The sequence below is a fragment of the Emydura macquarii genome, unplaced genomic scaffold (genome assembly GCF_026122565.2).
Source record: "Emydura macquarii macquarii isolate MOO-44397 ecotype Brisbane River unplaced genomic scaffold, CSIRO-AGI_Emac_v2 contig_2531, whole genome shotgun sequence".
Taxonomy (NCBI): Eukaryota; Metazoa; Chordata; order Testudines; family Chelidae; genus Emydura; species Emydura macquarii.
Window position 1 is genome coordinate 10,022,230 of NW_027132668.1, and position 24,181 is coordinate 10,046,410.

At 38.1% G+C, this 24,181-nt stretch overlaps 1 protein-coding gene across 3 annotated transcripts in view; it reads right to left on the reverse strand.

Annotated features, from left to right (window-relative positions):
* The window catches only part of COL4A2 (collagen type IV alpha 2 chain), a 191,355-nt gene that overhangs the window by 80,849 nt on the left and 86,325 nt on the right, over positions 1-24,181 (reverse strand). The window lies entirely within an intron of this gene.

Here is a 24,181-nt window from a genome sequence, read left to right on the forward strand (position 1 = left end):
AATGGCTGACAAATTATGAACAACATTTTCAGATGCTGCAACTCATTTTCTTTCACTCATTTTTTTGTCGTCTATTTTAAACTTCCTTTGAAACATAACCAATCTTCAAATGTCAGACATTCAGAAGCACTTTTGGCCTTTCAGCTTTTTCCTTGCATGGATTTTGGTTTCATCAAGGTTAGCTTGTGATCTCACTACTCTTCTTCATAAGCATCCCGTTCCCCAAGCCCAGTTTACAATATAATGCCTCCAGCGCTGATTGGTACTACTCAGCTCTTTATTATAGGTGGAGCTGGTAACACAGCTTATAGTTAAGGTCGCCTAACATTTTTCATGATAAGACGGTGCTTTCAGATGCTTATAACTTATAATGTTAACTGTCTGAGCTGAAATTTTCTATGCTGGGTGTGTGCCTCAACCGAATTTTATTGGAAAGATTCAGCTAGAATGGTTCTGCTGTTTCTGAGTACAAGATTAGGGAAAAATACCCTGTCTGTCCCATGTTGAAAAATTCTTACAACTATTTTGTTGAGAAGCTCTCACACCTTCATGCTTTGGAGCAAGGGCTTGAGGTCTGGTAGTGATGGTGTGAGCATGGGGTCACCCTTGTACCAGTGCTGTGCCTTTTACTGTCCCCTGAAAATTCACCCAAATGTAGCCAAGGTATAAATCTTGGAAAAATCTCATTTTGCACATGCTCAATAGAGGATTGTTAGATTTTTGTAGGAAAATTCTCTGATGATTCCATCCACATTGAGCATGCTCCAGCTCAGGGCTGCAGGGGCTGACCAATGCCATCCCAGCAATTGCTCCTTCTGGATGCCAGGGACCACCGGGGTGCCAGACACCACTACTGAGAGCAGAGAGGCTGGATCCTTTGTGCTCTCAAGGTCTCCCTTCTGGCATCCAGGGAGTATGGAGGAGAAGGAGGAAGCTGACTCACTATAATGCAAAGGGTGAAGAATGTGGGCTGGACAGGAGAGGAGTAGAATAAGAGCGGAGTGGGAGGTGGGGTGGCAGGAACCAGAGGATCGTAAGGAGCCTGGAGGAGGGAGGTAGGAGCTAGTGATGGGGTTGGTAGGAGCATAGGGCGAGGGGATGAGAGCCAGGATGAGGACAGAGACAGGTTGAGGGACAGGAGCAGAAGGTTCTACAAGCATTAGAGCACACTATACTCTGAATCTGGAATTGAACCATTCCTCTTCTGTCAGAAAATAGGCTGTGAAAACCATTGTGTAAGCATATGTCTCATTCCTTCCCTATTGCCTGCTTTACATAGAGGATAACAGCCCACTATTGCTTCCAGTTACTCTGCTAGCTCAAATGGTGCCGTGGATCTAAAGGTCCCAACCCTGCTGATAATCCAAGTTAAGGATCAATTTTATTAGACATATTAGAAATTCTTTTTTGGGGAGAGGGAGTTAAATTCAGAATGATATTTAAAACACTTGTTAAGATTGCGAAGTCAAGCACTCAGGTTAGGAAATGCCAGAATTAAGATTGCCTGAGCAACCTTAATTTGGCCCTTTTGCACATAAGTGGTAAGAAAAAGTCTTTAATTACATACTACTTTTTTTCACAGGGCCACTGCCTCTTTCAGTGCACTGAACGCACAGTGCTCTGGAGGTAAATCAGGGTTATGCAATGGAAGATACTATTATTTGTAGGACCCCTTATTTTGCAGAAATTGGAAGGTGTTTAGCGAATGAAGCAGAGAGCTGCAGTGAGAGAAAGGATGGTCTCCTGGTTAAGGAAGTTAAATGCCAGCGTGTAGAATTGGATTCTAGCTCTGCCTCTGCCATAGTGTTTCTAAGTGGAGCTGAGCAAGTCACTTAAACCAAAATTTTCACAAGTGGCCACTAATTGTGTTTCTTATATTCTGGGTGTGCAATATAGAATACCTGGGGTCTGATTTGAAGAGGTGCTGAGCACTCACCACAGCGAGTGAAATTGCAGCTGTGCTTTTAACATGGATAATATGCTATAAAACCGCTAGGTACTCTAAAAAATCAGGCCCTATGCATCTCAAGTTAGGGACCCCAAATCAGTGGACACTTTTGACAAATTTGGCCTTAATTTCTCCATGCTTCAGTTCCTCAGCTCTGAAATGGGAATAAGGCCACCTAATTTCAGAGGAGTATTGTGAAGTTAAATTATTCAGTGTTTGTGATGCACCCAGATATTGTGGTTAGAACACCATAGAAATACCCATGAGGAAATTAACTTTTTATTCAGTGCAGATTTTGGATGGTGTGTGTAAAATAAGGCCTGGAGCCACACATTCAAAGAGAAGAACAAAATGAAATATAGAATAACTACTCATTCACTGAATGAGACAGAGGTCCTATGGGAAAAATATCATGTCATTAAAGACTGTATCAATAAGACATACCCACAAAGAGGCTGAACTAAGATTGCATGGACAACCTTAATTCTGGCATTCCCTAACTTTTGAATGTTTGACTTATACATTTACCAGTTTTTACAGCCAGAAATGACCATTAGATCATTAGTCTGACCTCTTGTATAATACCGGCTGCAGAATTGCATCCAGTTGCTCCTGTATTGAGCCCATTAACTGGTGTGTGACTAAACCATGTCTTCCAGAAAGGCATCCAGCCTTGATCTGAAGACTCCAAGAGATGAAGAATCCACCATTTCCCTTGGTAGTTTGTTCCAATAGTTAATCACCCTCATGGTTAACTACTGGTATAGATTTTTAAAAGAATGTGAGTAACCACTAGAGAAAACTACCATAGAATGTGGTGGATTATCCATCTCCTGATGTCTTCAAATCAAGACAGGATACTTTTGCATCCACAACATTGACTTTGCAAGCATAATGTTATTTTAACATATGTTTTTGGATGCAATTTCAATAATGACACTAGTGATAAGTTGATTTACTGGTATGATTCACATTTGTTATCATCCATTACTCTTTCTAGTATAGCAATCTGAAATATTGTTGAGGTGAAATGATCTTATTTCAGAAAATAGGTTACATAGCACCTACTCCTCATCACGTATAGACTCACGGGCTCACAGTAGGAGGCTAACAAGACAGTGTGCAGCATATCATATAATATCTACTTTTGAGAAGGGCATGCAAAGGCAAAAAACTAGGAAAATGGCATTCTTTGAAGATTAACAATGGGATTTACTTCTCTGTCAATTCTTACACAAAACTTCTATCACTGTTCAGATGATTTATACAGTCATATATAGGCATATATATGTAGGCAATTACTGCTGTGTTCTTCCTGTGACTTAAAATAACTGGAAGAGGTCTCACACAATTAAATTGTCCAAAACAGGTATGTGCAGAATGTATTTACAGTAAGGAGCAAAGATAAAAAATTCTAGGAAGCCTGGAGGAATTCTTCCCAGAACATGTTTACAATTTCTGACGCAAATTGGTGCCTATCCAATGAACGAAGTACATGAAAGAAAGTGCTATCAGGGGTGTGATTTAATGTAGTGATAACTTTGCATTCTGTAATTAAGCCCCAGGGAGTTATGAAAAGCCTGAACAGACTTCCGAAGTTATATTGCAAGTCCATATGTTTTAGACATTTTTAAAATTCCAGTTCTTTTAGGACTACTCAGGAAGAAGAGAGCTCATGGTGTGAAGCTTTCTTTCCCTACTGCTATATTTAAAAAGCTTAAAAATAAATTTTGTACTAACTGCATGAGAAAGGAGCAGTTATGATTATTATTAAACATTTACACTGTGGTAGTGACTAGAGGCCAACCAGGCTGAGGCACCATTGTGCTAGATGCTGAACATATAGATAGTAAATGACAGTTCATGCTACAAAAGAGATTCTAATCCTAAAAACAAAATGTCATAGAGGGAGGAGACAAACAAACAGGCCAGTGTGTGGGTGGGGAGAAGGGTGCAATTAACCAATGATGAGCAGTAATCACGTAGAATTAGAATAGTTGCCATAGCTTCACCATATTTGACACCATGCTCCATCATACTTCATTGTAAGTCTGTTCTTTAACACTTTCTGGTATAAAGCTAGTGTAGTGAATCTGATGATTCACTCTCCCCCACAACAGAATTACCTTGTAGTATAGGTCATCCTAGGGTGGGAGAGAAGAGATCAGGTTAACTCCCTGAATTTTTTAAAGGGTCACTTGTGGAAGAGAAATCTCGCTCCTAGTGAAACTGACTATATATGAAGGCCTCCCACCATTTCCTTGGTGCATATCTGAGACCTTAGGCTTGCCAAGCAAGTCAGTCAGGTGGGATTTGGCTGTTTTGATGGAGAAACAATCTTTCATAAGAACTGTAAGAAGTGGCTGGAAGAATGAAATGGCAGTGAGCTCATAGATCTAATGCTAGTAGTGACTTGACAGCTGGTCCACCATGGGAGGGGAGACAGTAATAGGGGTCACAGGAAAACATTCACCAGCGATGGGAGTAGAAAGGGTCATTAGGAAAACAAGCAGCCTCAGAGCTGGTGAAGAAGGCTAATTCAGGAAAGAGCATCCCAGTGGGTGCATGCAAACAAACTCTAGCAGGGCTAGTAGAAAGAAGAGGCATAGCCAAAACTAATTTTTTGGTAGGGCCTGTGGTTGACACGGGTGGGCACAAGCCATCTGTCACAAGCAAAACAGAGGCTGATAAAAACGTGGGATGAATTGCTTAAAATCTGATTGGGTGGGCCTGCTTTCAAAGTGGCAGGGCCATAGCCCACCCAGGACCACCCTTAGCTAGGTCCCCAGGTAGAAAGCCATTGGTAGTAAGGGGCAGATGAGATCAGAAGTTGAGCATGTCTGAAACCAAAGAGCAGCTCAGAAGGGGCCAAGGCTTGGAGGATCAGCCTGTCAGAGAATGAAAATTACATTGATGCAAGGACAAATTTAGATCTTTCATAAGCTGTTACAGGTATTCCATAAATGTGCACATCTGTTGTTCATTTACTTTGCCAAAAATAGCACTAACAGGAGAAACCAGGCTATAAATGTAAGGATTTTTTTTCAGCTTCCGGGTAGCCTCCACCATAGAGGGGAGCTAGAAGCAACCTTCTGGACCAGCCATTTTGATGGTCTCCCTTTCAGGAGGAGCCCGTAAGTGTGGCATTGGGTAACTATGGACACAGCTTGCTGGAGGGGAAGGTGTAAGGTAAGGGTCTCAGAGAGAATAACAGACAATGTTCAGTCAGTGGACAGTCATTTCCAGGCACAAGAAGCCTAAGCCCTAACTGTCTTTCCCCTTTGGGGTTCTCAGCCTAGGAAATAACTCGTATATATTTTTTGCATCACAATCCTTGTAAACCATGGGCGTATGTGTGCACTCTTTCTTTCCTCCTAGCTTTACTAAAGACTTATTTTTCTATTACACACACATCAGTGGTAACTGGGAACACACCAAGCACTAGGGCCAGGTTTAGAAAGCACCTGTAGTGCTTGCCTTTCACTGTGTGTTCTGCTGGACTCATTTTCAGATACTCAGAGGGACTGTGTCACCAAAGCACTTATGATGATCCAGAAGAGGGCATTACACCACTATACCATAGGCTCACAAGTGCATTAAATTCTACACTAGCTATCCTAGCTATAATAGTTCTCTCTGTAAGAAAGTATACCTCACAATGGAACTAACAAGATGCTTTGTAAAACACAAAAACAACCAAAAAAAAAAAAAAAAGAATATGCAATCAAAAATGTTCCCTTATGGAATTCTTAGCTTGGAATAAAGAGTATAAATAGCTCTTTTATTGGAAAATTTATTTTAGGCATGTCTCAACTATTGGAAGTTTAGTTTGAATTAAAAACAACCATCATTTTTGCAGCCCCGGCTGCCATAAGTAGGTCAAACAATCTCATAAGATTTAGAAAAACTCCACTAGAAAGTATCACATTTAAGTACTCATGGCAAAGCACGCTCAACTGTTAACAACACCAAGAGTTAAAGAGAAAATATACCTGGGCACAAAAAGAATCTAAAAATAATATTGACTTTTCTTTTAGTTAGATTCTCACAAACTTCTACTCTTACACAATTAGTACAGCAATAACTATTAACAAGACCCTTAGGATTTGATTTTCACTGAAGTTTTAATGCAAACATGAGAATTCAATAATAGCCACTAGATGGCGCTCACTATTATCATTGACAAAATACTTCAATAGCAGAGGTGTTCATTTATGGAATACTCATATTTAATTTTGAACTCTTAGACCATCTTGGTAAGGAGTTAGAGTAAGACAAAAATGTATTGGTACTAAATCCTAATCCTTAAATGACCAGTTGTGAAAGAGTTAACAATGTTGTACTAACTGTGAAATAGAACTGCATGGCTTTTATTCAATTCACCTATGACAGGACCTCTCCCAAACATATTGTTAAAAACAAAAGGTTTTTTGTTACTGCCAAAACTGATGATGCCAACCCCTTACTATGGCATAGAGGCTTACTCAGACCAATCGTCTTTATCCATAATATCTCAAATGCTCTGCTTTTAATGCTTCACACTTCTTCTTTTTCAAGGGAAAAACTCACAATTCTAGACAAGTGAGCAAAAATTTTGTTTATTTCTCCAGCAGCAAATTGGTTTTAAACTTCACCTCCAATGCCAGCAGAAATTAGTTCTCTGACCCTCCACTGCTCCAGGTTGTATTCTATTGCAAAACTGGAACACAGGTACCGACATTATGTGCTCTAGGTCACCAGCCCTCGGGAAGCATAGAATTCTATGATCTAACTTGCATGTCTGACAATGGAAATAGAGCAAATATTTTAAGTCCCTTGAAATAGTCAGCATTTGATGCTACAACACTGGTGCAGTACTGAGAGATACAGTAGGTCTAAAAGAACAGGACAGAGGCAGCTCTCTCTATTCTTAATTCCCTTTTGATGTTTTATAGAGGTATATTTGGCTGAATATTTCACTGCCCATCTCATCTCCTGAAAAAAAGACTTCCCTCTCATCTAATAAAAAACCTTTTTTTTTTCACAATGGAGAATAAAGAAAATATACATTCAATTAAATTAAAAATAATCCAGATGAACACAGTTCAACCTAGTGGTATGGTAATAATTTGCTGGTTATTCAGCTGTTCCGTCCAGACATAGGACGTTTATTTCTGGGACAGTGGAAACCAAATGACATTAACATGAATTCCAGAGCAGTGATTCAGCTTGCAGAACATTTTTTTTTCTGAATAAGGAAGAAATAAACATTAAATCTTCATAAAAACCTCTATTAAAGAATTCTCAACAACACCGCAGTCCTCTTCTGTAGGCTGTAAACGAAATAACTTTGTACTGCTCTCTGTTCCCACGCTTTAATCTAATTTGTGAGATGTTTCCCAAACCTGTTTGATCTTTTAGGAAGTTGTCATGTCACCCTAGAAGATCAAACACTGGTGCAAGAAGATACACATTGGAATATAGGTCAAGAACTCAAAGGATTCAGTTTAAAAATTCTTCATATCACAGAATACATGAAAGTATTTGGAAGAATGCTTTAGAGGTGTTTTTGTAGGGCTGTCTTCTTTGTAAACAATTATACTGGGATAAGAGCAGCAGAAAACCCACAGAAAAGGGCAAGGATAGGCGAAACTCCATGAGGATTTCCAATGCTAAATTTTCAACAGAGTATTTGCATGGGATGTGGAGAAAGAGGAGGGTGAAAGGAGTGTTTCTACTTACAGAACCAGTAAGGGGTTTGACTCACAGGTCCCCAAAGAAATTTAAAATCAGGTTCTTGTGGCATATTGCCAGTTGTGCCTGGTGTGTTGATCCTATTGAAGTATATGGCAGCACTCCCAATGACTTCAAAAGGACAGAAATTTGACCTTACATAACCAAACTCCGTGAATGTGGAGCACGGTATATAAGATTATTATTCAGTTAAGGATGAGCAGATAACATAAAACTCATGCATGAAAATTAAGTTGTAATAAAGAGTGCTGAATGTAACATGCATCAGATTACTAAACCAAGTCATCAATTAGTGCCAAACACATTACTATTTGTAATGCAAAATAGTAGCATTTTCTTCGAAGTTAGAAATGGTTCAGCATAAAAACATTAGATTGAAAATGTCATGACCACTTTAAAAGTTTTTTTGTTTGTTTAGAGTACGGCGAGTCATGTCAATTATAGCCCTTGCAGCTAGCAGTTTAGCCCAGTTTGTATGGGCTTCAGGTTAATGTACCTGGTAAAACTTCTAGGCCAGATTCTGGCCCCCGATATAGCCCCCATATACTATAGGAAATCCTTCAGTGCAGGGCCAGCATAAGTAGTCTATCCTGCCCCCTGCCATAGCCCCCAGTTCAGGCACATGCTGTGGGTGAGGGTGGAAGAAGAAATGCTATCAGTTCAGTTACTCTGGTTTTATATTTGTGTAATCTGGCACAGTAACACACAGTCATACAGTGAGGAGTCCCCTCATTGCTTAACCCTACCTAAGTCTGTGGCCAGACATAATTTACCTTTACTATTATCTAAATATTATGACTTCATGTTTAATCTAAATATTGAATCTTTATCAAATAAATAACAAAAACCTAATGTTTAATTTGGGTCACTCCTGCCATTTAAATAGTAAGTCCTGCAAGTATCTTCAGACTAAGGGTATGTGCACACTGCAAAATAAAAAGACATGTTTTCTTCTCAGGCTAACTAACTTGGTTTAAAACAGCAGTGAAGCTTGGGTTTTAACTCAGGTTAGTGGCTCCAGTTCAAACCTATACGGCTCTACATGTTTTAATCTGAGCTGCTAATCTGAGTTAAAAACCAGGTTGATGTGTCTTCACTGTTATTTTAACTTGAGTTTGCTAATATGGTTTACCTAACTACAGTTAAGAACCCCATATTTTTTGGAAGTGTAGATATGCCCTAATAGCTAATTGCTAGTTTTGAAGTACGTAACTACAACATTGATTTATCATTTTAGAATAATTCATTAACATTAACATTTGATTAAATTATTCAAAAAAAGTTCAGTTGACAAGCAACAGCAAATTAATTTAGAAAACAAGGTAATTCACATTTTGCCAAATCTACCCTTAGAAGTACTCAAATATTAATGTGATGGATGTGATATAAAAGTGGAGATGCATCTCCCATAGTTTCAATGGGAGTACAGGAGATGTATTAAAGGGCAGAATTTAGCTCACAAGGCCTAAGAAGTGATATATACTTGAATGAATATATTGACATAAAAATAGAATAAATGTATCAGACATTTTTAGCATAGTATAGTAGGTTTCCAAAATAGGAAGAAAAAATATCTTTCCATTCAACGTGGATTTTGAAAGAATTTTAAAGGCTAGACACTCAGGGAATGTATGATGCAGAGTAAAATTCTATCCTTTCCTATCTGCTTTTATCTACATTAAAAACTTTTTATTATTTTTTTTCCATTTTCTCACTTTTTTATTAATAACTTAACCAGTGAATTCACAAGATCAGCAATTTTAGCTTCCTATATTAAATCACAAGCCATATCAAATATTAAAAACCTGTCAGGCAATTGAGCCAGAATTCTGTTTTTTAACAACTATAAACTTGTTGCTTGGTTAGTTAAACCCTGAAGGAAAACAACAACCAACACCTGTTTGTATTAGAACATTCAGTAATAGAACTGAAAAGTGATCTGCTAGCCAATTGTTTTAAAATGTCTTTTTTTCAGTGTGTGTGGGAGTGTTCTCAAGATCTTAAAAATTCAGGAAGTTCAGCACAGATGTTTTCTCTCAGAAGGCGTTGGAAGCACCAATGGTGACATCTGTTCATTTCATATATTTGTGAGAACATTTTTTTTTTCGCCAAAACTTCCAAACAGTGGAACTGGCCAAAATGTTAAGCTCATTAGACTACATGAGTTTAAGTGTATGTGGAAATTAAAACCCTTATAGGAATTCACAATCTACTGGATGCCAATTTTTCCATCTTATACTTCTCTTCTGTTTCAACAAAAGTGTAATTATTTTTGTGATGGGAACCACTATCAGAACTGTAACTAGTTATTTGATCATTCAACTATCATTTGTTGCTAATAGTTTTGGATGTAATACGAGTCTATGGTAAAAGGCCAAGTTGTCTCGTACATGGGAATCACCTGTGCAGGGGATAGGAATTGTTCTGTGTCTTCCCTCATGGAATTTTACTGGCATTGTTCCCTCTGGAAGGTGATAAAAGGCTGCTCCCTGTGCAGAATGATTGGTGTAAGGACTGATTTCCTTGAACCAGCAGACTTGTCCAGATCTCAGGGGAAAATCTGAGGCCTGGGCTATCTGTATGAAGGCTCTCTTATCCCCTGTAGCCCTGTTCATGTGGACTCCAGCATCAGATTCTCTTAATTCTGGCATGGCCCTTCCACACTCAAACACCAAATTCTAATGAGAGCGCCTCCATCGGGTCAGTGGGAATGTGTAACAATAATATGGAGGTGGCACTTTGCTCTTCTGAGATCTGCCCCCTAGGAGTGGACTGTTGACTCAGTACGATTTATAAGTGTATTCTTTATACATCCTAATTTTAAAGTGCTATTTGAAACCAATGGGAGTTAGGCACCTAATGCCTTTGAGGATCTGGGGCTTTTTCCATATAGATGTGATTTACACTATGAAAACATTTGGGAATCTCTTGTCTTTTTAATTCAAGACAGAATAAAAGCACTGAAATACAATAGGTGTCCTTTTATATCATACCTCTTATTCGTCATATGTAATTTCTTATATTATGCCCATCATCCTGTTATTGGACAGCCTACAGGAGGACAGGATAAGTTTGTGATCTTTGAAGTGATTCACAAAACAAACCCAGAAGATATTTTGTATACAAGTTAAGACCCTGAGTTCATAGTGAGATTTTGGATAGACTGAAGAATGGGAATCTCAAAGTTAGCAGGATAACAACCACTACAGACGACATATGATTATGTTTGACTTTCCAAATCCTCTTTCAGATCCTCAAAATGATCAGTTTACCAGATCTATAGCTTTGAAATATTATTCTCTATGTGAAGTCTAAAAATATATATGCCTGTGTATGTATTTGTACCCCTTTGGGATATTACCTTCTGATCTTTGTTGATGATCCTAACCCAATCCAATAAAGCATCCGAGATTCTCTAAAACAGATAAGAGGCATCCTTCCTTGACTTACTTCATCATACTGATATACCAATATTGGTTGTACAATTTACCTTTTAATGTATCTAAAATTGCCAACACATTTTCCACAGAAAGTTACACATTGATGATCACACTGAGGATGCATGAGGAACAATGTTATGAGGAACAATGATGCATGAACTTAATGCCTGTCTACTGAAGGCTGTAGGACTGTGTCTACTGCTGCCATGCTTGTATATATGTAAGCACTAATGCTTTTGCTTTATAGGTTTTAGAGATGTGCTTTATCACATTGGTTCTGCATTTCTTTACAAACTAAACTAATATGCTTGCTTGATGGGGCTATGAAAAATGGTTATTATGCATGGCATGTGACTTTGATAGTCTCAACCCTACTTCAAGTGTTTCCGCCATTAACAGTCACTTGTCTCCTTAAGGAGACATCTACAGAAGTACTTGAGATAACTCAGATTAGTGTTAAACACATGCAAATATTTTGTGATATTTTTAGGATGGGAAACATCTGAAACAAAGTGCATCCAGTAGAACAGAGTTTAACAAGGGGGAAACAAAGCTGGAAAAGCACTTAGAAGTTCTTTAATCAGTGTTTTTAGTTAAGACATTACTTGTTTTCCTAATAGACACAATGGGCCAATTTAATCTGGGTAGTAATGCCAAAGAGTTATACTAGAAATTAATTCGGCCCAATAAACCTAAAATCATTTGCAGAAATTTGTTGTAAGAAGCATTCTGTTTGTGAATAAATAAAAACATGTTTCTGGCTATGCCAGCTTAATACAGTATGTAATTGAACAAGTATTCACCCAAATCCTATGGAGAAAAATAGAAATCCAGCTGGCTGCCTTTTTTTTTTTTTTTTTTTGAGAGTCTGGCTGATTTTATCTCTAGTTTTTACTTATGGTCATATTAGATACATTTTAAGAACAGAACTAATTCCAAAAATTTTGGATTCTCACAGCCCCATGGAGATTATTCAAGTCAGGAAGAATTTTAATGAAGCATCACACAGAACACAGTTGCATTATTATCTAATTATGGTAGGCACTGGATAACGCCATTCTCCCCATCTAAATCCTGTTTCCTCTCAACATTCAATGAAATTGTTTATTCCTTTGAGGGAAACAGGTGGTTTATCACATTTCCCCATTTAGTTTACTGGTTACTTATACAGATGTATCCAGACATAAAGCTTGTGCATTTTTGTGACTATGACAACTTGAATTCATAAACATTTATGTCTGAGAAAGTATTGTGTGTGTGTGTGGCAGATACAAAATATTTCTGTGTGTTCATTATTACACAGGAAAAAGCTCTTTTGCTTGACGCTGGGGAAAAATTCATATGCTACATGAAAGAGTAAGAAATAGTTCAGCAATATTAAAATATAGCATATTTATCTTTATGAAAAAACACACCTATGAAGATGACTGGAAAGTTCCTCGGTTTTTTCCACCTACCTTCAACTCTCTCCCCAACAAATTTAGATATGTATATGCAGAAAATTTCAACAAAAAAAGAAATGAAGGAATTTTTAAAGCTCTTTTGAAAGTAAAAAATAAAGATCCAATAGAGAATGTAAACCTGTTTAGAACTATGAGAATATTGGAATTAGAATATTCATTTTAAACCATTAGACTATCAAAAATTCTTTTTAATGTGCTGTTTCTTTAAAGGCATATTGGGAAGAACAGGTTCACTCATTCCTTTAGTCAAATGTCTAACTATCATAGTAGAACTGAGGAGGTAATTTGGGAAAGTAACTGACAACACTTAGGGGCACTGAGTGTTGCACCTTCAAGCATCAGTGGCATCAGAAATGCTATAAGTAGTTGAAAGCTTTGAGAACTAGAGGTAGCTAGGAAAACAGTAACAAAAAGTAATAGGGACTGGGAGAGGGTGATGGACCAGAAACTGAAATTACTTATAGGAAAAAGGTGACTCTATAAAAGAAGCTGGAGATTAGATAGCTAATTAGCCGTACATATTGTCTGTATAACTAGCAGTGCACTCTGTAGGACACTTTTTTCTTATCTATATAATTTTTCCCCTTCTGTTGTTTTCTTACTGGGAAACATTTTCCACCTTCTCAGCTGCTCTTTGCACAAAGCCTAAGATAACAGATTTTATGCAAAACACAACTGATGGTGTCTGAGGCACAGAATTCACCCCAAGTAATAGGAAAGATGTCGGACTGCAGCACTGACTCTTTGCACTGATTTGGGCTGCAGGAACTAAACAGATGGGAATCTAATGGCTCTTTCCACTCCCAGGCTGCACACCATGTCCCCTTCCATACCAGTCTCCTTCGAGTTGGCAGGGAGCCCCACTGCACAGCACATAGAACCTTCTGTCTAGCATCTTCTCTCACACTCCTTCACAGAGGCTGCGTGGGGCCTTACGTAGGCCATTCTGCATGGGGTGAATTTCTGTCAGGTTTTTTTTTTCCTATTAGACTGCTTCAAATTCCAGAATGTCATAAGGAATCTTTCAACAGAATAAAAAAAATACACCAAAGCTGTGAGGTGAAGGAGGAGGAAAGATGCTTGGAGAAACATTTCAGAGAATAGATTCCAGTACAAATGTCAATGGTTTTACACAATGAACACAAAAAGATAGATGGCAGGGTAATAATACATGGTGACCAAAGAACAACAAACATGAAAAGTCATGCTGACCTTAAATTTATGCCTAGTTCACTTACGTTTTTCCTAAAACTCTTGTCATTTCCCTCAGTTTTTTAGCTGATTTTACAAAATAGGAAGTTAAAACAACAATCCAGTACATGGCGTCTCAGGAAGTTACTCTCACTGTCCCAGACATTCATATAGTAATATAAAGTGTATAGTATCATTTTCCATCATGCTTTTGAATTGTTAATCATGTGTGTTTCTAAATCATGAAAGAAACATTACATTTATTATATTTAATGTTCAAAATAAAAATGTAGCGATTCCAGAATCATCAAAACGCATGACTTGATGAATCTTAACATTTGGAAAAACAGAGATTCAGAAACCATTTATGACAAAGGTTAGTTCTTGAGTCCCAATGGACATGCTTGTTGCTGTTACAAAGATGGTGTATTGCTCCCTCTCCCCTTTAAGGCTTGTACTAAGCACAGCTCCTCCAGACCCAAGAAGCCAAAATGTGGACTAAGGGATACTGGAAAAATTAAGTATTTCATGTCCCTTAAAAGGATCATCCAAATACTGAAGAGATAACTTTAATATCCTGTGGCAGACAGTCTGTAATGTGACCAGTGTAATTAATAGAGTTCTATTTTGGACAGAAAACTGTGATTTAGAAGAGAAACTGAAGCTGGGTCATCACTTAGGGAAGAAATTGATGCATTCATTCTAGACCCACAATAATTGCAATATGATATGTAAAATACTTTTGCCACAGAAGGAAGCATGCACTTAGCTAGACTGTAATTTTCTTTCAGATATGTATTAAACAGTTTTAGATATGTTGTAGGATTTAAATCTCCTGGAGGAAATATAGAAGAGTTCACAAAAGGAAGATTTAAGCACTCTAAACAGCTTTCCATATTTTTTACGTATCTGAGCCACCCAATGTTGTCTGTAAATATAGCAGGCAGTAGAGGCTGGAGAGACAAATTAGTTCTGTATTGGTATAACTTTTATCTAAATATCAATTCATTGCTGAAAAGGGATGAATGTTTCAGTAGAGTAAAAAATATCTAGGAGAGAGAATGCATGCAGTTTCTGAGAATGTTTCCCTGGACAGAAGTGTTTTGAGTTTTATAGATAGGTGTATCAGAATTCAACTTAAAAAAATATTTTAAACAGAAAATATCATTGTTTACTTTTAAGGGTTTTTTTTTTCTGTTTTTATCATACATTTTCAGACTTGTGGGAAAGTTCTCAAGAAGCATTTTTCTTACTTTGGCCTATCTGTAAATTTGGATTAATACTGATGGACATTTTTTTTTTGTCGGTTCCTGGGTTGGCCTTGGGGCTCCTCCCAGTGGGATGTGCCCGGTATAATTCCAAAAGAAGCCTACCAGGGGGCATCCTTATCAGGTGCCCAAACCACCTCAGCTGATTCCTTTTGCTCTGGAGGAGGAGTGGGTCTATTCCGAGGCTCTCTCAAATAGCTGAGCCCCTCACCCTATCTCGGAGAGTCAGACCAACCACCCTGTGGAGAAACCTCATTTTCACCACTTGCACCCGCGATCTCATCCTTTCAGTCATTAGCCAAAGTTCATGGCCTTAGGTGAAGACAGTTTCCTAGTTCTGCCTGTAAAACCAAGGAAGCCCAACCATCTAAATCAAGATTTTTTAAAAAAAATGTTGGGGCTCAACATGAGATATTCAAAATCCATGGCCATTTTTGAAAAATCTTGGACATACCGTCCAACCACTTCTGGAGTCAGTCTCCTGGGTCGGTGGGAAATGGAGCTTGTAACACAGCTATGGCTGTGCCTTCTTTTACTACACCCCTCTTTGGGTGAACTTTTTTGGAGAGATTGCCATATGATAGCTTCTTTGATAGAAGCCAGCTGCCCTTCCTAAGGCAGACTTTGACAGTATCCAATAATAGTGATCAGTTTTTCCCAACTGGTCTTCATCAGCCATGGCCATGGGTCCAAAGCAAAGGATGTCACACCAAAAATATTCCTAATCTCTGTAGTACTGCAGTCAACGACATGGGCCTAAAATCAAGCAGAGAAGACTTTGCATTTGTATCTTTCAGCAAGTGCTCTGCAAACATAGAAGCAAGCAGTTCAGTCTGAATCTGCTCGATTTTCTTCATGAACATAACATTTCCTCACAACAGGAAGGATTTGTATCAGACTCTGAGTGAAGTAGCAATACATAATGTAAATACTATGAAAAATAAATGTTCCAAAGCCACTTACTATCAGAAGCATGAAATACAGAGCTTATTGTTTAAATTCTCCTACGTCATTCCTATCTACTCCCTCTTCATTATTCCCACAAAAAGACCATTCATTCACAACAACTTGGTAAGATTATTCCAGACTATTTTATGTCGTTGTTCACATGCTCTGTTCTGTCTCCTGCAAAATTACTTACAAATGGCAATCATGGTAAACAAAAGTTTTTGGCTTGCTCCTTTGACTTGTTCCAAAATCTGTCTGCATTGCTAGGGTTCTTAAACCCCCACAACGAAGATAATTTGTTTTGTTTTTTATGGTGCTGTTAAAGTGGAAAGACATATTCTCCATCTCAATGTGGGTGGAGTGGAAATTGTAACAGGAGGAATAGGGGTTATAATTACCCTACTTATTATATTTCTAATCAGACCATTGTAATACATCCTTTTCAAGCGTCTGATATTTAAGTCCTAATTCAGGCAAACAATTGAGTCAATGGGAGTTTTGCCTGAGTAAGGACTGTGGAATTGGGAACCAAATGACATAGTTCATAGGTTTAACATTATATAGAACAAGAAAAAATGCATTTACAGGTTCATGTTGGTTGTGGATAAGCAAGATAATCGGTTACAAACAGTTTAATGAGCTAGCGTGATTAAAACTTATTTTAGTTATTTTTGCATGTTTCCATATTCTTGCTTTTTTATTTTTATTATTAAATGAGAAAAGGAATAAATCATTGATTTCACAACCAAATATTATTTATGAACAATTTTTTTTGTTCAATTTTGTTTGGCCAACAACAAAGTGTAAAGAAACAGAAGTTTCTTCTGATGCATTTGTCAGTAAATAGAGTAGAAAACATATCATCAGACAAATATCAGTTTGAGTGTATAAACAGGCTGTGAGAGGAGTTTTCCAAAAAATCCCATGCTGTCATATGATATTAACAGGAATACAGTGTGCTCTTGGCAGCGCTACTCTGAACAATGTTATGACCATGGATGGTAAAGCAGTGAATAAACTGAAGTTAGTTATGTTCATGAAGCACTGTGTCTGAAAACGATGCATATGCCAAAAATGTATAGAATGAAGTGATACTACTTCTACCAATACTAAGGAAGCCACATAAGAGCGAGGGGGTATTATTTTATGCAGATTTTAGAAAAGAAAAGAAATCTCTCATTATTCCGGCAGTTGTTATTAAACAATGTATATGTTATAATAGTTCTGGAAATATATAGTGTAGAAATCCCAAAGGCACCACTTGGAGCAGTGGAGAGGGGAAAGCAGGTGGGCTTTCACCACTTGGTTATTACATAATTCTGGGGAGACGCTAGAGTCAATTTGCCCCTGGTGTAACCTAGAGTACCCTCGGAGCTGCTGTAAATTATACTGGTCTGCTATGCCCCACTCGGCATTTTTATGCTGGTGGGGATTACTGGAGTGTGCTATACTCAGGCCAGGTGCTCTTCTGCCCTGTCACACATGCTATGCTGTGGGCACAGTGAGTCGCATAGGGCTGGCTAAGATGGCTTGGTTCCATTTTAGGATTTCTTTATGCCAGAGGAAACCACCGTCAGTTGCCTCTGTGGGGCAGTTTAAATTCTCCTTTTCACTGCTGAAGCATTGCAAAAGGGGATTTAGCAGTCAGAAACTGTTTCATTTTCTGTCTTATTCCTATCAGTTAAAAAATGTATGACAAGTATGTTTTTGGGTAATTGAACTGAAGGAAATAACAGCCTGTACCTGTTTTTTATTTGCTTTGATATGAATGTGCTATTACTGGCCTTTAATTTTAGTTCTGCTTAATCCTTAGGGGGGAAAATGAAGTGCACACGTAGTTTGCAAATCAAACCACAGATATACCAGATTTTGTCTTCTTTTTTAAAAAAGAATGATTAAAAAAAATAAAGTTATCCAAATGGCAGTCCAGACTGAATGTAATCTCAGATCAGGACCTCCTCTTTCCTCCTTGTTATGGCAAATGATCCAGATGCATTTTAGCTGTCCAGTGGCATGCAGAACTTGGTGTTGAAAATCTGCTGGTGGGAGATTCACTGGGTAGATCCCCTGCCACTGTGAAAGGAAGAACACCTACTGTCCCAATAAGATGACAGCTAGGAAACCTACTGTAGAGTTTTTTTGGTTTGGGAATATTTTGTTCCTTAATGCACAGGCATAACTGTCTGATTAGAAATACAGCCTCTGGGACAAATTCTCCTCTAAATTACTCTGGTGTAATTCTGGATTAACTCCACTGAATTCAATGGAGTCACTCCAGTTTTACACCAGTGTAACTGAACTGGGAGCAAATTTTGATCTAATATCTGCAGATGTGCAATGAGATCACTTCCAATTGCCATGCTTTTTCTTAGAAAGCAGTTCATTATAAAGTGATAGTTTAACTGCAATTTCTCATAACTTTGAATTTCTCATGCTAACCATCTTTAGGGAAATGTAGGAATTGGAATGAAAGAAATCTTGCATTACTATAACAACAAGGAATACTAATTGCTACTTAAAATACAAACCGGTCCACTGTGTCACATTTATCCATATCCATATTACATTGGAGCCTTCCATTGAAAGCATTCCAAGAATGTGTCATTCACTATTAAATCAAAGAAGTCAAAGAGCATGAGAATGTACTGTTAGATCCCCAAAAAATCAATCCAGATTGCACTATAGAAAACTTGTAGTGTAGCGTGAGCTTAAAATTAAGTATGACATTTTGAAAGGTATGAAAAAGTAGGGATAGTTTTCATGTAAAGCCTTCAGGGCATACGTTCAAACAATCCGATTTATGAAATCTGACTAGCATTCTGGGAAAAACAAGCACTCCAAACACTTAAATTATACTGTCTTAGCACACATGTATTTTCTCTCATTCCGCCCATGAAAGTTTAGCTGTACTACACATTTTATTTTACACATTTTAATTGTTTTGAAAATAAAACCGCTACATACAAATAATTGAACTTATTAAAATACAGAACAAAAAGGGAATTTTGCTGATGTATCACACACTCAGCTTTTTCATTGTATGCAACTTTTAACGTTACAAAACCAGATTGTCTGACGGATAAATATGAGTCTTCTGTAAACACATTCTTTCCAAGAACATTCCTGGCTCCTAGGGTCTAAAAAATATGGCAACAGTGTGAAACGTTACAGAGCTCTCAGCATTTCATTCTCGCTCATTCAGCAAGCAAAAATAAATCTCTGATTTTTGTGCTGGCAGATAACACGCAGTGCCAGGAGCTGCAAAATCCTTCCCTTTTCTAGTAGTGTCTAGAGCACTAAGACCACTTTGCTAGCCAGAGATTGGAAGAAATGGTAAACAAAGCTGCTACTGCATAATCGTCTTCTCTTGCACAAACTCTTTCAGTAGGTTTAATACTCAGTTGCATTTAGAGAATATCTTTGTTGAGATTAATGTGGCATCATAGCTGTGTTGCTTGCGTAGTTTTACTTAAGATTGCGTCAATGTTTCTATTAAGACCCTCCCTGAAACAAAGAATTTATAACATCAGTAAAAATTCACTCCAGGATTAAACTTGGTTTAAAAGCTCTCAGCCCAGGAAATATCTTTAAATTAAATGAAATTTGAAACCCATTCCCAATCTGGCTATTTAAAATATTTCTGAACTGGATGAGAAAGTCAGCTTTTCTAATTAAGGTCCAAATTCTACCTTTGGATTTCACAGAAACGGGTAGGGACAGGTATGTGGTTTCCAACTGATTTTTGCAGGTCATCAGTGGGAGTAACCCCTATGCATCCAAGGGCAGAATTTGGCTTATAATGTATAGTTTTGGCTACAAACTTAATGAAGAGGCTGGTACAAGGGACTGATAAAAGGACAATGGACATAGGTTCAGAATGGAAGAAAAGTTTTGTGGTTAAGGCATTGAACTGGGACTCTGGAGATCTGAGTAGTTCAATTCCCAGCTTTGTCATGGACTTCTTGTGTGACCTTGGGCAAAGCTCTTCTGCTAATTTTACCCTGCCCTGCAGTTTGAACCACCACAGTGCTGCACTACAACTGTCCCGTGTGGATGATGTGAGTGCAAAGTAAAAGTTCTCATTAATGTAATCTTGTTTGAAGAGGACTACATTAATTCAAACTAGGAATCTTTTACTTCACACCAACAGTGTCCACACAGGGGAGTTATAGTGCAACACTTTGGTGTGCACTGTTATGCACATCCCCATAGTCCAAAGCGTGGGGCAGTGTAGATAAGCCCTTACTCTCTCAATGCCTTCCTTTCCCATCTGGAAAATAGGAATGACATTTCTTTTCTTCCACCCTTTGTCTATATTGCCAAAATAATAGCCCTATCCTGAAAAGTTTGTATATCTCTTATTAGGAGTTTGTACACAGCAATACTTCAGTTGGGAACCTCTAGGCACTACTGTAATACAAATAAAATATTAGTAGAGGTAATTATGTCAAATGGCTCTGAACTCTTTAATAAAGAAAATCAATGTTTGTCTAATTGCTTTTTTTCATATCACAACTAATACCACAATGAACGGAAAAAAGTTTATTTTAAAAAAGAATTTGGATTAAATTTTCTCAACAACAAATGATACAAACTCCACATACACAGGGGTGCATATGTAGCATACTGAAGATCATTTCTGTGTGGAAGGGGAATCAGAGTTCTTTCAAAAGAAAAGGGTATTCCTTCACAATGGGTGATTACCTCCACACTGAGTGTCTGCTGAATCTCATTCTCCTGAGGTGCCTCTAGAAGGAGAGAAATATGATCTGGGAAGTTTTCTATACTTAGAAACAAGTGAGGATCTGAACACTGGCTACGCTGAGTAGCCATTCCTTCTGAAGCAATGCCCCAAACAACACTGAAGATTCATTTTCCATATAACACCGGGAGACATTTCTCATCAACTAAGAATTGGCCTACTTACACATACTCCATCTGCATTTATAGGAGCAGATCAGTACTACTGAGACAAGAGAACTATAACTGAAAATCTGAATCTGAATTCACTCTCACCGAAGTGTCTTTCTCTATCAGAGTTAAACACCATCCAATTTGTACAGAACACATTTCACACAATTGGCCCATTGTTTATAGCAAGAGTAGTTGATTAAACACAGTGCAGTATTATAAATGTGGTATTTTTGCCACAGGAAACTCAAAAATTCTTCTGCTCTTTGTGTGTTTCTGTGTATATCAATATATGCTGAAAGGAAATACATGCTTATTATGCATCTTATTAGGAAAATTTCTTAAGTGTTGTTTTTTCTTCTGTACTAGATTCAACCAACCATTTCAACTCCTTTGCTCAAGCCAAATCAACTTTTATGTAGTAAATTGTTTGTTTATATCTGGTTTTGTAGTTTTATAAGATAGCTGTGTTATAGAAATAATTTACTGGAGACTTGTGGACATAAATGGTCAGTCTGCTTACTCCCATTAAAAGTCCCTCTACTATTCTTCCACAGCATCCTATTGATGGTTAATGGTTAATGAGATGGTTAATGTATTTCTGGGGGTTTCCTTCAGTGATATACAGAATTTTGGTGTGAGATTGTTTGAGGGTGATGATGAAAGAGAAAGAATTGTGAATAGCTGCTATTGTGGCACTCATAAGAGAATATCAGGGTTAGATTTACCTATGTCGTGTTGCTTTTAGGATTGAAGGTCTGCTGTTAAAGTTAGTGGAAAGACTACCATCAATTTCAATACAATTTGGGTCAGAGCATTATACAATATATACTATATATCTCAAGCCTCCAATCATCTTGAATTACAAAATATAGTTTCTACCTAGCTGGCCTTGCTGTGGGGTCTGGAGGGAGCAAGTGAACACACTTTCAATCATGCTAACCTGCATCTTAATGAGTATGGCAAGGATTTTTCAATTGTGTTAAGTTAATTTAATTGAAAAACAAACTCTTTTTGCCAGCCAAGTCAGAACCAATAAGACTACAAGCAGAGTACAGCACTATTCAATGAGAGCTGAATGTCAGAGCCAGACCTTCTGATAGGGATTTTGCTATGTTAACAACTCAAAGTGAAATTGTTCTGCTGGAATTTCCTGTTTACTCTGAATTTCCTAATTTATAGATCACGTCCTGCCACACCAATGTCAATAGTTTATGTCATTCCCATTTATCAAATCTTTTCATAATGTTTCCTTTAGGGTACTCTGGAGTTTTCTCTTCTTAATTGTGTATAATCTCAAAGGCTTTTTTGTTACTTCATAAAAAATGTTTCTAGAATCTCAAATTCTTTTTTTTTATGTTTACCCCTCTCATTGACAATTGCTCTGATGATAAAGTGACCAGAACCGAACACAAATTTCAGAGATAAAATATAGCCAGTGCCTTATACACTAATCTTATCACTTGTTTTGTATTTCCTTCCCTTTGTTGATGCCTCCATGCTGGTTGTCTTTTGTTTAGAACAGCAATAGAACATATTCACGGTTTTGGTATTAACATTAAAGTATGATATTTCATATTAATACGCATACCTAACCCCTGAAAATGTACTAAAAAGAGAGAGAGATCAAAACCAACATCCAGAATTTCCCATTGGTAGTCTTTCCAGCTGTATTCTCTTTATCCTGAAACTATGCAGTTGATCCTCTTTTGCAACTTCACCTTTTGAATATAAACTACTCATTCATTAGTGAACCTCTCCCATTCAGTTATCTTCCCAACAATATCCTCTTCCTCTAATCTGAAAGAGACACTTAAAGCCTCTGATCTTTAAGTACCACAGCTAATAATGCAAACATAGGGCTGGACTACTCCCTCCTGCTGGAAAGCCTGCAGGAAATATCTCAGTAGGGAGGACGTGTCTGAGAGGATTCCCTGTGCAGTTTCTCCCCAGTCATTCTGCTAAGAGGATGGGGTTTGCCCAGTGTCTGTGGAATAAGCTGTATGGAGGCCTTGTGCCCCCCACCCCCGATGGTCCCTCTCAACCCCTCCATTACCACATTTCCTGGAGGAGTGACTACACTGGAGCTGCCCTTTTTAAAGGGAGATCTCCATCAGAGCACAGATAAAGCAGTCCAGGAGGGATTACCTCTCCTAAGGAATCTCTGTGGAGGAGGGTGTGCATCTTCCCTCCCCCCATCCAACAGAGAAACATCCATTCCCCATTCTCAGCCCACCGGTTGTAGGGAGCCTTCCCTGAGGTCTGGGAGGGATGGTGACACTGAAGCACTTGATCCCTCACTCCTTGCATATAGGGAACAGAGTACACTCAATACATAGTTCAGTGCAATCAGTAAGCATTACAAAATCCAGAGCTAATTAAAAGGGGCTTAAAATGTTTTGACTCACTTTATTTACTAAAATGAGATTTATATTTCTAATATCATTGACTTTTTTAAGTGGTTAGCTGAAAATCTTTGCTTTGGGGACACACTAATTTTAGATGAGCACTAATGTATTTTACTGAAAGCACATAGTAAGAAAGTGAAAGTGCTTTTCATTCTGTTCTGCCCTTCTGCAAAGCTCTAAGTTATCAAATAATCATCTCCTTCTGACCTCTCTTTCATACCAATTCCCTTTTCTGAATTAATGCATCAGAAAAAGGGCTCCTATGTTCCTTCATCAATATAGTCAATTCGAGGGGCACGGGTACCCATGGGATAATAGAATGTGGATTTCTATTGAACCTCCTACTTAAATAGAGTGCTGGCGCACATGGTGGGAAAAGCATGTGATGACACATAACACTCCTAGAACTGGCCCTGGATAATAGATCACCATACATTATACAGAGAACAACCTCAGCTTTAAAGGTCTAGATATGGGAAAACCCTAGCTTCCAATAGCTTTGTTCTGACTCATAGTGGAGTGTACATACTTTAATCTTTGTTGCAAAACAGTGCACTCTTGGATTTTTTTTGTCATGGGACTATTAAATGAGGAAGGGATTTGTGTTGCCTCCTCCTTTCCAATTGCTCAGACCTGATCCTTCCCATCCCATTTCCACTCCTGTCCATATCTCTGGGTATGTCCTATTCCCAATGATGCTTCACTCTTTTCTCCCTATCACCTGCTGCTGCTTCCTCACTAAACCCAATCCACAATCCTCTCTCTTAGAGCCTCCTTTCCACCTCCAAGCCTTAGTTAACAATCAGTCGGCAGGAAGACCCTTCTCCTCAGGTTCACATTCCTGGGAAGAGAAGCACCAGCCAAGAGATGA